Source organism: Hippopotamus amphibius, chromosome 13 (genome assembly GCF_030028045.1).
Source record: "Hippopotamus amphibius kiboko isolate mHipAmp2 chromosome 13, mHipAmp2.hap2, whole genome shotgun sequence".
Taxonomy (NCBI): Eukaryota; Metazoa; Chordata; class Mammalia; order Artiodactyla; family Hippopotamidae; genus Hippopotamus; species Hippopotamus amphibius.
In genome coordinates, this window is record NC_080198.1 from 18,494,737 (window position 1) to 18,511,211 (window position 16,475).

The 16,475-nt window shown below is 45.8% G+C and overlaps 1 protein-coding gene across 6 annotated transcripts in view; it reads left to right on the forward strand.

Moving 5' to 3' along the window:
• FOXP1 (forkhead box P1) overlaps positions 1-16,475 on the forward strand; it is a 595,386-nt gene that overhangs the window by 9,763 nt on the left and 569,148 nt on the right. For 3 of the 6 annotated variants that reach the window (XM_057705385.1, XM_057705384.1, XM_057705390.1), the window contains exons 1-2: positions 2,097-2,236; positions 4,156-4,301. The exons of 1 other annotated variant lie outside the window; for it this stretch is intronic. The gene's annotated coding sequence lies outside the window, so the exon portion shown is untranslated. Of the gene's footprint in view, positions 1-2,096; positions 2,237-4,117; positions 4,302-16,475 lie in introns of those variants that run through there. 2 more of the 6 variants (XM_057705387.1, XM_057705386.1) reach the window with 2 other exon arrangements.

The following is a 16,475-nucleotide window of genomic DNA, read 5'->3' on the forward strand; positions in this document are numbered from 1 at the left end:
ACTAGAATGCATTTTCTTTATCTGGATTCTAGTCTAAGAGATCTGATGGATAGTTTTGCCTGGATAGACTGGAATCGTACACAGCGTGCATTCAACATGAATTCTACTGTGTTGTAATTACTTTAGCACAGTCTCCCTGTCTCTGGCTTTATTCTGTAGCATGAGTGAATTTTTTTTTTTTTACTTGCAAAACAGATACAATTTTAAATTGGTAGTCTTAAGCCATTATTGAAATTGAGATTTAGAATTCTTCTGTAAATGAATGCTTAAAAATATTTGTGAGAAGACATTATCCAAAACAATTTGTAATAACTTTTTCAGGATATTATTTACAGCTGCGCTGGTCTCAAGACCAAAGGGACAGTACTTGTGCCCCCCTCCGGTTTTCCCCACCCCTTCCGTCGTCTCCCCACCCCCAAGTACTTTATAGGAATCCACAGGAGTGGCTTGCAATGTATCCTCATAAAGAGTCGCCCTGGTACCCCACCTAGCCAGTAACTGGAAATGCTGGGAGGTTGGCAGCGTCTGGGGTGATGGGTTTGAAAAAAATTATTTCTGTTAACAGTATCAACGAGCCACAGAGCCATATATCTTTCTAAGTCACACTTTGGAAACAGAAAGGCTTCTTCCTTCTCTATTTGTGTTGATAATGGTAAAAGAAAGGCTCAAGTCTTTTGTTTTATACCTGTATCTGTATATTTCAAAACATTTCATTCAGACTCCTAATTTGCTCCTTCCAATTTCTAAATTCCACCGAACTTCAAAGCAGCAAAAAGAAAAAAAAAATTCATCTTTTCAAAGAATTGTACAAAGCTTTTTGCCTGTGACTGATCTCTGGGAGAGCAGGTAATTTGTGTTAAACAACTGATTGACATGCTAGCCCCCTGGGCGTTTTCCTAAGAGAAACCGTGGCAAGAACACAGCGCCCGACGCAGCCACTTTCGCCTAAAGTGGATCTAACTACACATTCCTGCAGTGACTCTGACAAGGAAGGGGGGGAAAAGCGTCCCACGTTACACTCTCCTGATTCAGAAATACAGGGGCGGGGGGGGGAAACGCTCGCTGGCGGGGTTTCTGTTTCTTGCAAACAGGGGTTTGTCCTTCTGTTGAACTTTCACCTCCCGAACTCGCCTTCTTTCATTGGACAAAGTGCAGAAAGAAAGAGGAGAGACCGAGGGAGGACGGGAGAGAAGGAGAAAGGGGGTTGAAAAATCACCCCCCCTCCCCCTCCTTCAACTGTCACTGATGGCAAAACACTTTCACTTTTAACTGGAGGAAACTCACATCCTTGTCTATCCTCTCCCTTTCCTTCTGTATTTTTAGCTCAGAAACCAAGCAGATAGCCATCGCATTCCCATCTTCGTCCCCAGTTGTTAACACTCTCCCTCTCGTTTTTTTCCGGTGTCTGAACGGGCGCCCCTTTCCCCATCTTCTGAGGAATCCCCCTCCCCCATGCCCCTTATTTTCCAGCTCTTTCTCGCCAGATCCCTCTTTTGCCAGGGACTGCTCTGGCGTTGCCTTTCTCTCTCTCTCTGGTCTACGGGGCTCTGCCTCCCTCTCTTCTTCTTCCCCATCCAGCCTGGACACCCCTTACTCCCACCTCCCTGTTCCCCTTGCCCCCAGTCCGCCTTGCCCCCCACCCCCTTTGGCAACTGCGATTTTTTTCCTTCTTTTTTTTTTTTTTTTCTGCTGCGAGCCTTGTTGTTTACCCAGCAGGTGGATGTGACGTCAGGGACGCACAACAGCAAAAAATAACAACATCTCCCTCCGCGACGTGGTGGCCTCTCGCGCGCCTTATTTATTTATTTGTTCCGGGAGGCCGGGGGAGGCGGGGGGTTGGGCACCAGCGCCCGAGGGGCTCGGGCAAGGGGGCGACGCGGCTCGCGCATCCAGGGGTGGCGTGGGGGTGCCCGAGGTGGAGAAGGGGCCCGGGCCGGAGGCCGGGGGGCCGGCTAGGGAGCGCCCCCGGCCCGCCGCCGTCTGCGGCTCTGCCGCCGCCGGCGCTGGCTGGGCTCCGGGAAGCTAGTCCGGAGCGGAGGAATCTATTGTTATTTATTGTGTGGCGGCTGCATGCTGTACTCGCGGCGGCCCGGCCCTCGCCCGGGAGTGCGTGTGTGTGCGCGCGTGTGTGCGCCAGTGAGTGTGTGCGCGGGGGTGCGCGCGCGGGCGGGAGTGGGCGCGCGCGGGGAAAGGCCCGAAAACACCTTAGTTTGCACCGAGAGACCATTTGCAGCGGGTGAGTTTGTATTTTTCCATTTCTGCTCCACTTTTTCCCAAGCCGCCTCCTGCCTTGTTTCCGACCACTTTAAACAACAACAACCACAAAAAAAAAAAAAAAAAAAAGAAAGAAAGAAAAAGAAAGAAAAGAAAAGAAAAAAGAAAAGAAAAAAAAGAAAGAAAAAAGGAAAAAAAAAACTACTTTCCATCTCCCGGCTCCACGTGCATCTCCCCCAGCCCTCCCCAGAGGCAGCCTCTCTCTGCTCCCCCGGCTCGGGGCCGGCGCTCCGGGATGGGTGGGGGCTGCGGGCCGGCGCGGGGGTGGAGGGGACTCCGGCGGCGCCCGCACTCTCGGGTGTATCTCTATAAGTCAAATGGGGGGGGGGGGGGGCGGCGGCGGCGGCAGAAGACGGTCTCGCCTTCCTCTCGGCCCCGTCACGCGTCGCTCTGCGCTCTCCACGGTCGCCGCGGGGAGAGAAATCGAGACGCCCAGGCCGTCTGGCACAACTTTCGGCGTCCGGCGTCGGGGTGCCTGCCGAGGAGCCGGGCGGGCGCGGGGCCCGGGGTCGGGTCCGCGGCGGGAGGGGGTGCGCGCCGGGTGCCTCTGGAGCCTAAAGTTTGGACTTGGAGCAAACTTTTCCCCTTCGCTCTCCGCGAGTGGGTGCCCCGGGGCTGCTCCGCGGGCCTCGGCGGCATGACCGGGGACGCCCGCGCCCTAGGCCCCGCGGCCGGGCGCGTCTCCGGTGCCACGCACGCCGTGCCCCGAAGTCGGCAGCGGGGGCACTCCGCCGCCGCACCGCGGCGCCCAGAAAACTCACACACGCCCGCGCATCTCGCTAGACACGTACCCCCTGCGCTCTCGGCCCGGCCAAACCCGCCTCCCCGCGAGGGATCCGTGACCGCCGTGGCCAGCTCCGCGGGTGGGAGTGGGCGCCGAGTGCGCCGCGGGGAGTCGCCGCGCCCGGGTCCCTCTCTGCTCGACCACACGCACTTTCTGGGTGTACTCCCCTCTTAAGCCTGGGGAGCAGGGGGATTTCCCAAGCCCCGATCTGTCCTGAGACGCGCGCGGGTCGCCCCGTCCCTTCGGCCCTGTCCCGGCGGCCGATGGCTCTCCGTTCCTCGGCTGCGCGCCGCCTTCCTCTCGGGCTCCCGGCGCTCCGTTCCTGCCCCGGAGAGACGATTCGGCTGAGCCAGCCGGCGAGCCGGACAGGCGTGCGCTTCGGGTGGGGACCGCGGTGGCGGCGGCGGGAGCCGAGGACTTCGCCAGTTGCCGCGGGGTCGCGGTCATTTGCAGCCTCCGCCTTCCCTCGCCTCCGCCTCCCGCCCCCCTCCTCCCCAGATACGGCCGCGCTCGGAAACTTTGATTCCCTTCTCCTTTTTGGCCCTCGGCTAGTCCCCCTCCCCACCTGTTGTGAGCTCCGCCTCGGTCCCCGGAGACTGGCGGTGACACACGCGGGCGCCGGGGAGCTTCGCGCCCAGAAACAAAGTCTCACGCCCCCCCTCCCAAGTGTTTGCTTCGAAATCGCTGCCTGCAACCCCCCCCCCCCCCACCGCCCCATTGCGGCGCAGCTCCCGCCCCCTGTGAGAATAAGGACTAAATAAACAGTTGTAACTCCAAACCTTGCGCCTGCGATCGTATCCCTATCCCACCCCCTCCCCCCTCTCCTCCCCCCTCCTTTTTTGTTGTTGCAACTTTGTAAGATCCCGGGGAAGGTGCTGAGACTTTGGCTCGGGCCGATTTCCCGGTCTTGGGATCCTTGCAGGGAATCCCTGAGCCACATCCTCTCTTCCCTCCACGCGCGCTCGCGGGTCCTTCGAGCCCGCCGCCCTCTCGGTCTTGGCCCCCCAGCCTACTCATTTATCCCGCCCCACTCAGTTCCCCTCAACCTGCACCGGGAAGACTTGCTGAGGGTCGCCCCGGTTTCTTGTCGACCGCAGAACCCGAAAGTTTGCAAGAGGAAGAGAGCGCGCGGCGAACAAGAGGGCAAGGGGGCAGCGGCTGCGGCGCCGGGGACCATGGTGCTGCCGGCGCCTCCTCCGCGGGCGTGAAGGCGGCACTCGCACTGCCTCCCCGGACTCTGCGGGTAAGTCGAGGCGGCCGCGGGCGGGGGCGCGGGGGCAAGGGACATCCTTGAGCTTCGGGCTGCACCCGGGGGCTCTCTGCGCCCAAAGCCCCAGCATGGGCGGCGCGAGCGCAGCGATCCGGCTCCGGAGCCAGGAATGTGCCCATCCTCAAGCCGGTAGGTGCTTCGAAATACTCGACTTTCTCCTTTTTTCTCCTTTTCTTTCCGAAATGCGGAAATCTGGAGATCAAAGTTGAGCATGGAGTATAAAGTGCTCTGATAAAATATGATGACATCCCTCGCTCCCCTTCTCACCCCACTCCCCCCCACCCCCCTTTTAACCATTAATTATTTCCAAGTCATTGTGTCCAAATACCCGTGCCGGGCTGATTACAAAGTGTATTGATTTAGTCTGGGCACATCCTACGCGTTCGTTTTAATTCCTTTTCCTTTTGCTCGACCAGAAAACCCGAAATGAAACTTATTTCTTCCTCTGCCGCACCGCCCCCACCCCTCCAGCCCTTTTCTGTGAGGCTTGGGCACAATAATGAAATTAATATAAACATTTCATTTGGTTGCATTTGAGTTTTTCCAGCCAGCTTATGAGGGGCTGGTGTTGCTCTCATGTCCGGTCACAGGTATTTTCCAAGTTCGGATTTCCCTTTTTGTTACTGCTTTTTAGACAGGAATGTTGGAGGGCCGTTCTGTATTCCCCCTGAAAGGAGTCTGTGCATTGAAACCGCCTACATTTTACCTTTGGTTGTCCGTAGGCTTCAGGATTTAGGTCTTGCACAATAGCTGAGTTGAGAAAACCTGAGGGATAGTTAAGAGATTTTTCTCCTGCCGAAAATACATTGAAGAATATCCCCAAATTTTTACCTCATCTCCCTTCCCCTCGTTTTTTACACAGTGGGAATCAATTTAGGGGGAGATGTATTAACTAGAATTTGAAGAGAAATGGTAAGAGTTCAGGTGTTTTCTACCAAGGGTTATCCTGTATAATTGAGACACAGCAGTTCCTAATATTTTGGGTTCCAGAAAGAAATATATCAAATCTTTTTGAGAATTCCACTAGAGTTTTGATTCTCAAAGTAAAAATACCCGACTCTTTGAGGCCAGGAAAAGAAAATTGGGCTCACAGTTTCAGAGATGAGGAATGAGCCTTTTCCATCTCTGACTTTGCTGCTTGAAAGCTCTCATAATTAAAGAGTATTAAAAAATATTTTTAAAAAATATTAAAAGGAACTCGACTAGTTACCATTCAAAAGGTGTTATTAGCTAGAATCTCACTGCAAAGGTGGGGGGGAAGGTGTAACATCTTGTCACTGGCTGCACCCCCCCACACCCCCTTTCCTCTTTGGATTAGTCATTGTATGAGAGAGAGAAAAAAAATCCGTTTTTTTTTTTGGGGGGGAAAAGTAAAGTAAACAGCCTCCAACTGCTGAACCTTGACAACCCAAATTAAGGAAGCAGGAGAGATCAAACAGAACTGCTGCTGGGTTGTTGTCAGGAGCTCTACACGGAGAACCCTGGACTATTCGATCAAGCAGCAAAGCTATATATTCACTAATGCAGAAATGGACCATTGCAAATGCTGATCTTTGTTGTGCAAGCAAAGGCTCGCTTGGAAGGAAATATTCAGCCCCTCTCCCAGCAGCGTTTGAGTTCCTTATAGATGCTGAGTAGCTAAACAAGTTATTTTTATAATGCATTCTTATTTATGAAGAGAATGTACCCAAAAGGGCATTAAAAGGATATTAAGTCTTCCAGAGGCTGTCTTGCTACCCAGAACTGTGCAGTGGAATTCTTTTTTACCAACATTAGACTCCTACACTAGAGTTAGATAACGTTTTCTCACATCAAGTTTAGAAGATCTGCCTTGTCAGGGAAGCCAAGGTTTTGTATGTGAGGGTTTAAATCTGATGTGAAGCTCAAAAAAAAAAAAAAAAAAAAATCCCTGGTGATGAAGTTTTGTGTCAGCCCACTCTTGGAATTTAAAAAGGCGAGAGGGAGCATTCTCCAGATTAGACATAACCTCTTTTTTTAGATTGACATTCAACATGACCACGTTGCTACTTTTATTCAAGTTCTCTGTAACTTGTCCTTGCTTGTTGTCTAGGAAAATTTAACTGCTTTACATTTTTAAAGGGAGTAGTAATTACTTTAGCATTTTGTTTTCACAGGTTTATCAAAGTATAATGAAAGAAACATCAACTTTTCGAATTAACTGCCTCAAATTAAGGGGGCTGTATAGCTGGAGACATCTGAAAGATTTTGTGTGTAAATTTAAATCCTGGAGTATAAACTGTGTAACACTTTTTTTTTAAGCTATAAACTATCCCCAACTTAAATGTCATTTTTAATTAAGTAGAACAGAGTAGGAAAAAGGACAAGTAAACTAGAGAAGAATAAAAATAATTGTCACTTAAGGATTGCATTTGAAATGAACAAATGTCGATCACATAGTAAGCACTTTGTGTTTTTTTAAGTCAGAGTTTCATAACCAGAGTGCCCAACATGTTTCAAAGTCTGTAGCTTTTATTGGATGTACCTTTTATTGTATCATTAAACAATGTGAGTTAAACATACACATGGATGCTATTAGGCAATTTTCTGCAATATGTAATGTTTTTTAAAAAACTATAAATATTTTCTAGTTAAATCATTTGTACCAACAATAACAAAAGTTAACTGGGTTAATATTGAGCCTGGGCATGGTTTTCTGTTACTGTTTTTCCTTGCTTCCCTTCAGAGTCTATCTCCGGCCTTGTAAATTTGCATTCATAGGCTCTATTGAAGGATGTGTCTGTTTTCAGCTGTTGTTTAAATTAACAGAAGAATTGTGATATTTCCTCAACAAATATATTTATACCAGGGCTTGTCCAAAGCCAACATAAAGGAAGAGAAGGGAGAATAAAGCAGATGTGACAACTTCTTTTGAGCCCAGCTTCCTCTTTGCAGCCAGTCTTACTGTGCTGTTGATTTGGTTTTCAGGTTTTCCTTAAGACGCAAACTCACTTTTTGAAATGTTGTAAAGAGTCTACATCCCCCAAATATACGTGTGTTCAATTCAGGTGTTACAAAGTACCGATTACTTTTTGGTAGGTGTGCCAAGAATATTTACAGGGCATTGCAAGGGTTCTGTCTTTTAAAAATAATTTTAGGCACCCATTAATAAAATTTAAATAGATTGCGGGCTGTCAGAAAACAGTATAAATTTTGTTTATGATTCCGTTACTTTAAGGTACTTACATTAAAGAAACTCATTTAACCCCTGACTGAAGAGCATTAAGTGGGGAGGCAAGCCCTCCAAAGAGCTCCCAACTGCCCTTTGCTCTCCCGATAATCTTAAATTACTACAATTTAATTGCAACTTCAAGGCACCGAGCATGAGCTGGTTCTCTATGGCTGAAAAGGGGTTTCCAGAGCATAGCTAGATTTGCACAGGTGGTATCTTTGTTTTTCAAAGAAATGTTTTGCTTAGGGCTTTTTCTTTTCCTTTCTTATCCTGTTAGGTGTCATACCCCTTTTATACAATTCCGTCACAGTAAATGTCATTTTTGCTAAGCCAGCAGTATTGTTGTTGTTGTTGTTGTTTTTAAGTATGTTTTTCGGACCTGGAGTATATAAAGTAGGGGTTTGTTTCCTAAAGAAAATAACCTTAAGAGAGGCATCTGCTGAATAGACAGGTGAACTTGATACATGAGCCAACATGGACTTTTACTATTTGTGGGGGATTTTTTTTTTTCTTTAGTTGATGGTAGTAATCCCACCAGGTGATCAAACACGGAGTTTGTACAGCAAGCCAAGTAAGTTTGCAGTTGGGCTGGTGTCATTTCTAAACGATCTTTCCTGTGCCTTGTTACACTGGTCCACGAGTCACTTTGCCATATGTGTGCCATCCCAGGAGCCATCTTAAACTGATTTTTAAAAATCTTTCTCTTCCTTGGTGCTTGGCTGAATTAGGGTTAGAGGTGCCAAAAGCCAGAACGTCAGCAGGCCATGAGATGAGACAAATTCCTGAAACAGAGGAGAAGCTGGCCAAATATGGGATGGCTTATGCATGACACTTGTTTCTTCCCCACCCCGGGACCCACGTCGTTTATTTGGATGTACACGTAACGATGTGGTTAATGGAAATTAAGTAGATTTGGCTTGTGCTGCCAACCTAAAAATAAATGCTGTAAGGAACATTTGATTTCAAGAAGCGCTTTGGTTTTGCATCCCATAGATACTGTTCTTGCGATAATGGCTGCAAGGCTGGTGTTCTGGAAGGAGGAAGTACAGTGGGGTAGAGCACATGGCAGTCGGAGAAGACCATTAGACAGTGTTCTTTGTTTCTTTCATAAATTACTTTTATTAATTATAGTTACTTGGTACTGAGGCATTTTTCGGGCCTCATGTTGAAGTCAGCTCCCATTCACAAGAAGCTTGTGCCAGAAACGGCATCCTTTTTCTCACACTGTTTGACCCAGTCGTGAAAATCTCTTGACCAAATGAGCTTGAGGGTGTCTCTGCAAGACTTGTTTTTCTTTTTGAAATCCCCCGACGCCAGTTTTTAACACATGCCCTGCCTGGCGCACAACAGGTGTTTGGTGGCGATTTTCTGGGATTGAAGTGAGAAAAACATTTCCTACCTAGCCAGCCGCTGGGAGACACCGGGCTGCCTGAAGGAAAGAATCTGGAACTTGAACATGCATGGATGGGTTTTTCCCTATGACCCACCCCAGGCTATTGGCTTTGAAAAAAGTGGGGGAGGGGCTCGATTTCGTGCCTCAATATTTGCCATTAAGTTGTCGTAATTGAAGGTTATTGGGAGAGTGCAAAGGGCAGTACAAGCTTTTTAGTGGTCTCTTCTTGCCAGCACTTGAAGCTGCCCACACGTGGGGTTAAATTAGTTTCTTCAATCTGAGTACTTAAAGTAACTAAATCGTAAACAAAATTTATATTAGATCCTGACAACTAATAATCTATTTAAATTACATTAAAGTGTCTGGACAAAAATTTAATTAAAGACAGAAGTACTGTCAAGCCCTGTAAATATCTTGACAGGTCTGCTCAATTGGAACTGATATCACGAAATATTTACATATGTCTGGTGTGTTCAGGAACATCTCGGCAGGGCCTGTGCAAAGCTAATTGCACTTTCTTTCCAAATCACATTTTTAATAAAATAGGTTTTTTTTTTTTTTTAAATAAAGGAGCATGAACACATACAAAATTGTGTTCAAGTGTTCCATTTACTATTTAGTTCTCTCTACGCAGGACCCCTCTCTGATGGGTTTATTTCCTCCAACTGCTACTAATTCAGACAAAAAGGCTGCAATGGAGGAATCACTGCTTAGAAAGCTCGTGTCATTCTGTTTAATTTCAACAGTTTGAAAATATCAGAGGCCAGCATGTTAGTGGACGATTTACTGAGGGGAGAAAAATAGACCTGAACTTGGCATTATTGGGTCCCTGTTTGTATTAAATAGAAGACATTCATTTAGGATGGGACAGAGGTGTTTTCTTGCATTTTATTTTTGGATACAGATTTATTTATTAGTAATAATTCAGGGGGACATTCACAGTTTGCCAGATTCTCTGTTTTTAGCTAATTCTGTGATTGAGTTTACTGGGCCAGGACACTGAGTAACAGTTCTAGCATCAACTCAAAAGCAGAATTTCTGAGGTTTCCCTTTCTCCCTCCCGGCTCTGCAGTTGAATCATAATATGACTTTTCTTGCTCCTGGTTCCCTGTCTTCAAATTAGGGGGAGTGTTTAACGTATGTTCTTCGAGCTCAGAGATCTAAGGGCACCGTGGCCGTGTTGTTACTCAGACTTTTAAAGATGTTCTTGGTGCCCTCAGGACAGTGACCGCAGCTCCTGGGGGGAGGGAGTGACGTGAGTTCGGCATGAGTTTCTCCTGTCCCAGAGCCTCTGCCCTGAGCTGGTGATGCCCCCTCAGAGGAGCTGGAGGCTTCCTCTCCTGGGGACAGGTGAGCACAGAGATGGAGGTGGATCCTCCTATGCGAAGTGGAGGAGGGTTGCTGTTGGTCCGAGTTCAGTGTGTTTCAGTCGAGGTCCCTTGCTCACCTGCTCCCAGATCACTGTGTGTGTCTGTGCATATGGATGTGTTAGGGGGGATTTTTAAAAATACAGATCCTTCGATCGGCATTTTTGTCGACTGCTGTGCGAATGTGCATTTTTCAAAAATCTCTCCTGGGGTAGTCCTGATGCACACTGAGCAGAGACCCATGGACCCAGTGATTTCTGCTCCTAGAGATAGTGGACCTGAAATCTTTATCTCCACTTGGATTTTACCGACGAATGTTTTGTTTTATCTTGAGACCTGTATTCTTTTTAATGTGTTTGGATTTCTATTAAGAATCAAAGCTGGTGGTTTTTAAGGATGCACGAGGATTGGAATCACAGCAGAGCTGTCATTCCAGCACAGACGTCGTCGCAGTGTGCCTGGATGTACCATATCGGGGGTGGGGCCAGCCTCTGCGTTTCTGGAAAGCTCCCCGTATAATTCTGATGCCCACCGAAGTGGGAGACCTGGACTCCTCAATGATCCACATTGGAGGAAAGCTTACAACCCTCCTTATGGGTTTAACTTTACTGTGTGGACTTCATGGAACCTAAGAAAGGAATACGCGTTCCCTTAAGAAACATCAGATGCTTAGAGAAACAGAGGCAAAACAAGAGCCTCACAGTTCAGTGGAGTGGTAGAAACAATGTGGAACATCAGTCGTTTTCACCAAGTACCAGACATTTCTTTTCAAATTATGCCTCGCTGGCATCCATGTTTCCAATGGGCTTTGTCATGTTGTGGCCCCCCATTCGTGTCAAATGGCTTTAAAAATCTGAACTGTTTACCCGTTAGATGAACCCTGCTGGCGTAAGTATGTTGATTTCGCTAGGCATCTTGGGACGTTCTCTCATTGTATGTGATGGGGCCTGCAGGAATATTGATGGAAGGAGCCTCGCCAAGGATGCCACACAAATAAAAGCAAGCAGGATCCTAAGACAAATGCATCCTCCAAGATTATGAGATAAAGGAAGATAAAATGCTAAGGAGGCTTGTTTAAATATTCAGGGCTTCAGCTAAAGATCTCTCCACTAAGATCAAAAGAGTTGTTTAAATAAAAGTTGTATACACATTTTTTGTCTGTATTAGTACTGTGCCTTTTGAAGTTACCCAGCAATAAAGTGTTGGTCCAAAATGCCCTCACCTAAAGTTAAAGAAAAAAATCCATTTGACTTTGGGTGTGGCCTGGTTTTAATAGATACCAAAAATTTGGCAATCGTTTTTATGTTTAGAACTTCACAGTTGCTTTGGCTCTAGGTTTGGGTGGCATTTGGAATATTCCTGTAATACAAAGTTTATTCCTGTTGAGACCCTGAAGGGTTTAAAAAAATAATCTCTGATGGGCCTAGTTTTAAAACTAGAGTGTCTCTAACATTGCATAGAGGGTTTCTATAAAAGATGAAAAATGGGACTTATTGAAAACATAGAAGGTGAATTGTCGAGGCCGCATGGTGTTACTACGACTGTCACCAGCGGATGAAATCTACAGCATGACATTAAATCATTCCGCCTTGTTTGTTGAAAGGATGTTAATCATTTCATTGAGAAAGGTTAAGTAATTAACTGATTTATCATTAGGGAATCAATGACAGACCCCTTTTTAGTGATGTATTATAGAAATTTTCTAATAGAAAGTTTGCTGCATTTAATTATTTGGAAGGAAGCTAGTTGAACCTTGGCGGGGTGGGGTGGGGGATGTCAGTGGGGCCTCTTTAGAGAACATCGCTGTCCACATACAACTGTCAATAATTTTGGGGAAGATAGTCTATTAAAATGGAAAATGGTTCCGCCTCGGGCTTTCTCTCAGGGGCTTCGTCAGGCGTGTTGTTGCAGACCCGCTGTTTTGCATGCCTTCTCTGGGCTTAGGAAGGGTTCAGTCGCTTAAATGTGTTCATCTTATTTTCTAAATAATGGCTTTTGTTGCAGTATGATGCCTGTTGACAGTAAACGTGCCATCGTAACTTGGGTAAGCTTACAACAAATTCTTATACTTGTAGGAGCAAGTCATCCTCGCCGCTGACTAGGGCTGCTTCTCCCTTTTGTCTCACTGTCCTTAAGGCAACAGCAGCAGAAGGTTTAAATATTCTGGGATGGGGATGGCAATGTGGATAGGGTGTGGGGGGGAGCGGTGCGGCGTGGGGGCAGGGGAGGGGGGGAATCAACTACCCAACTGGCAAAGCATTTAGACCTCTTTGTCCCCAAACCATGCATGAGGTGTGATTCTAGCTTATTCTTGCTGTGCATGTATTTGCATCAACTCAGAAAGATAGAGATGTTGTTTCTATGTTTGTTTTTGTTTATTTCAATTTAGGACGCAGGACGGTGACTTTTACTGGCTACAGAAATCATCACTGTGTCAGGCCTTTCCCATGGCAGAGTATAGAGGTGGGAAACTTCTTTCAGGTAGTTGTAAGCGCTTTTGAAAACGGTGCAAATGGATTTTATATGGGGGTTTTAGTATTGTAACAAGTGCCCCAGTTGTTGAATAAAATGGGATGCCTTGGCCTCAAGCACTTTGATCTGTGAGTTGAGAGCAACTTTTGAGGAAAGAAATATGGCAGATATTTACCAAATGATTTCTCTAAAACCATGCACTTAACAGCTTTCAGTTTTTGTTAAAGAAATGTGTAAGACACCAAAAAGGTGTAATTCAGAGAATAACTCAGTGGGCCCCCACGTTCCTGCAGCTCAGCTTCAGAAAGAATGTATTTCTGATCCAGGTTCAAGAGGCTCCTGGCAAGTCTTAGCCCCATCCTTCTCCCCTGGAGGTGACCTCTGCTCTCAGCTGGCTGTTTCCTGTCCCATGGCTTTCGTTATACTTTTAACACATATGCGTGTATTCCCCCACATGTAGGGTTTTCTTTTGCATATTCAAGATGTGTATTGATGGTATCCCGCTGTATGTGTTCTTTAGTAACTTGATTTTTTTTGTTCAGTAGCATTAGTAAAATTCACCCATGAGAATACATGTGGCTCTAGTTTATTCATTTTTCCGTGTGAATCTTTTAAAGTGCTGAATATTAATTCAAGAAAAGCTCTTTACACTTGAATTTAGAACACAGCAGCGTTCTGCAGTCCTGTACATTGAAAATGTAGGATGGATATGAAACTATCAGTCCTGGCCCTGTCTTCATAATGTGTTCACTTGCCAGTGGTTTTGGGTTTTGTTTGTTTTTTGTTGTTTTTTGGAGGGAAAAGCTTTAAAGTCAAACATTTACCAGGGAATTTGATTTCAAAAAAATAATATATCAATCGACTGATCTCTTACATTTAAGGAAGGAGAAAAAAAAAACAGACGAGGCATTCATTTGAAGGAGCCTAGCCATTTTCTCATTTTTATTTTAAAGACTTGGCTCAGGGCTTAACAGTTACATATGCAGGGTAGCAAGTTAGAGAGCGATGTTTAATTAACAGGCACTTTATAGTTCTGTATCCGTGTTATGATATAGGTACCTTGTTCTTCAGTGTAGAAAGTGATTTCTGCATGTTTTCAAGGACTGGCATCTTGTGATGGTAAGAAAGCCACATAAATAAAGATATACTTAGATGAAAATCAGAACATGTTTTTAAAAGAGTGTGTGTCTCCTTTCAGCTCTGTTATCAAACTTGCTGCCTAAGCCGGAGCTGGTGCTCTGTGATTATGCTAATGACCAAAAGAATCGATGGTGCGGAACTGGATGAAATCAGTGGTATAATCGGAGAGAGTTATCAGGTTTTTTTGTCATTAAATATTAGTGATAAATAATACCCTGTTCGTTTTGAGCAGAGAGAACATATTTAATTCTGATGTGTACAGAGGATTGATTCAGCTAGGCTCATGGCTGAGTAAAATCATCATCTTTTGTAATTTCAGAGGAAAGATAAAAGGCATTTGTGCCAGCGGGGCTGACTGACTCAGGCCCTAGATATGTTTACCTTGACCATCCAGGGAAGGGTGGGAAAGCTTCTCATCTCCCCCCTCTTCCTAGGCAACTTGGATGTGTGTACTGACATTTTATTGGGAATATCAGATGCTCAGTACATAGCATAAATGACTGGGGATGTTGAACAGAATGAGTGTCAAGGTAGATAGTGTTTCCCTCAAGAATGGAGAAGAATATAGCAGAGGGGCAATGTTTGGACAACGCTCTTTTTAAAAGACGGGTGTGTGTTAAACAGGGCCCGTTAGCGTCGGTGCTGCCCATTAAACAATGGCTTTAATTTACAAAATTTTTTGAGTTTCTCATAACAAAGTTATACTTGGTAACGGTTTATTTAAGGAGAAGTCATCCTTGTAACTTAGCATCTTTTTCCAGGTTTCCGAAATCTTGGTAGAAAATACTGGCACTGCCTCCTTTGTTGCAAAGGGGTTTCTAATGCACTTCTCCCTAAAAGACATGCTTGCCTGGGTAGAGGCAGCAATCCTTTTACTACTGTACAGCAGTACCAAGTGATAAGAGAGAAAATAAAAGAGTAATTAGCTGTGTTTTATAGGACATAAAGAATGGGTGATGGAAGTCTATAAAAGAAGAAAATCAGATCGAAGGCTGCTGTGATGTTATTTTTTAAAAACACAGTGTAAAAATGTTTCTCTTAATAGCAGAGACACCCCCCCCTCCCCCCGCCCCGTCCCGGCTTGGCTAGCCATGTTCTGCCATTTTCCTTTCCGCTGTCCTGTCCATCCTTGGTCAGTTCTTACCAGCCGTACCATCTGCCATTCCAGCGGTGGCCTTCTCGATGGGAAAGCAGGCCAATTGGGTCAACTTTTCTGATCTGGCTGATGTCCACTGGGAGCTCAGATCAGGCCCGGCTCATTTTTATGTGTGTCCAAAGCCAAGATTTCAACTTGGTGAAAGGCTGTGGAATTTATTTCCCAAAGCGCTGCCCAAACTCTGTTCTTTTTTTCTTCAACTGCCTCCTTGGGCTCAGATGATTGCTTAATGCTCTTAATTATGCTGGATCCCTCTGTATTTTCGAACACCTGTGCGTAATTCAGATCATGGGTGGTCACAGAGCCTGGCTCACCGCACAGCTTTGCCTACAGAATGGGGAAATCCCAAGGAACCTGACCATGGACCGTGTGTTAGGGGGCTGAGTAGAGGCTTAAAAGGATGGAATGTTTCCCTTGAACTTCCATTGTGCTGTGTGAACGATCCTTAGTCACTGGGTTGGGGAGTGTCTTAGAATGAATACCTCAGAAACAGTGTTTTAAAAAATAAACTCTCATTCATTGCTGGTGGAAATGCAAAATAGTACAGTCACTTTGGAAGTCGGTTTGATGGCTTCTGATGAAACCAAGCTTACTCTTACCATACGATCCACCAATCACACTCCTTAGTGTTTATTCAAAGCAAGTAAAAACTTAATGTCCACTCAGAGATTTGTGTGCGAATCTTTATAGCAACTTTGATCATAATTGCAAAAACTTAGAAGCAATCAGTGTCCTTCAGTAGGTGAATGGATAAATAATAACTGTGGTATATCCAGACAATGGAATATTAATCAGCACTAAAAAGAAATAAGCTGTTGAGCCACAAAAAGACATGGAGGAACCTTAAATGCATCTTACTAAGTGAGATAAGCCAGTCTGAAAAGGCTGTATACTGCATGATTCCAACTGTGTGATATTCTGGAAAAGGCAAAACTGTGGAGAGAATGCATAGATCGGTGGTTGCCGGGGTGGGGGGAGGGAGAGGTGAATAGGCAGAGCTCAGAGGATTTTTAGGGTAGTGAAAATAGTCTGTATGATACCATGATAGTGGATACATGTCATTGCACATTTGTGCAAACTCATAGAAGGTACAACACTGAAAGTGCCCTTGCACACTAGACTCCAGTGTAGTGTAGACGTCACTTTGATATGTACTGGGAAACTGAAGAATTTAGGAGACTTGCTTTATCATGATACTCGCTTGATTTTGGTGGCCTGGACTGGATCCTGAAATGACTTTGAGGTGTGCCTGTGCTTGCTCTTGCAGTGTATGCATTTAAATTTTCTTCCTTTGCAAAGAAACCCCATATGAGGACAGCGCTGTCAGGACCAACGTTTGTAACGTCTCTGATGTTTGTAACGTCTCTGATGTTCGTAACGTATGTGAGACCAAGGCTACATAACAGGCCTCTGGAGCCGTAAGATTTCT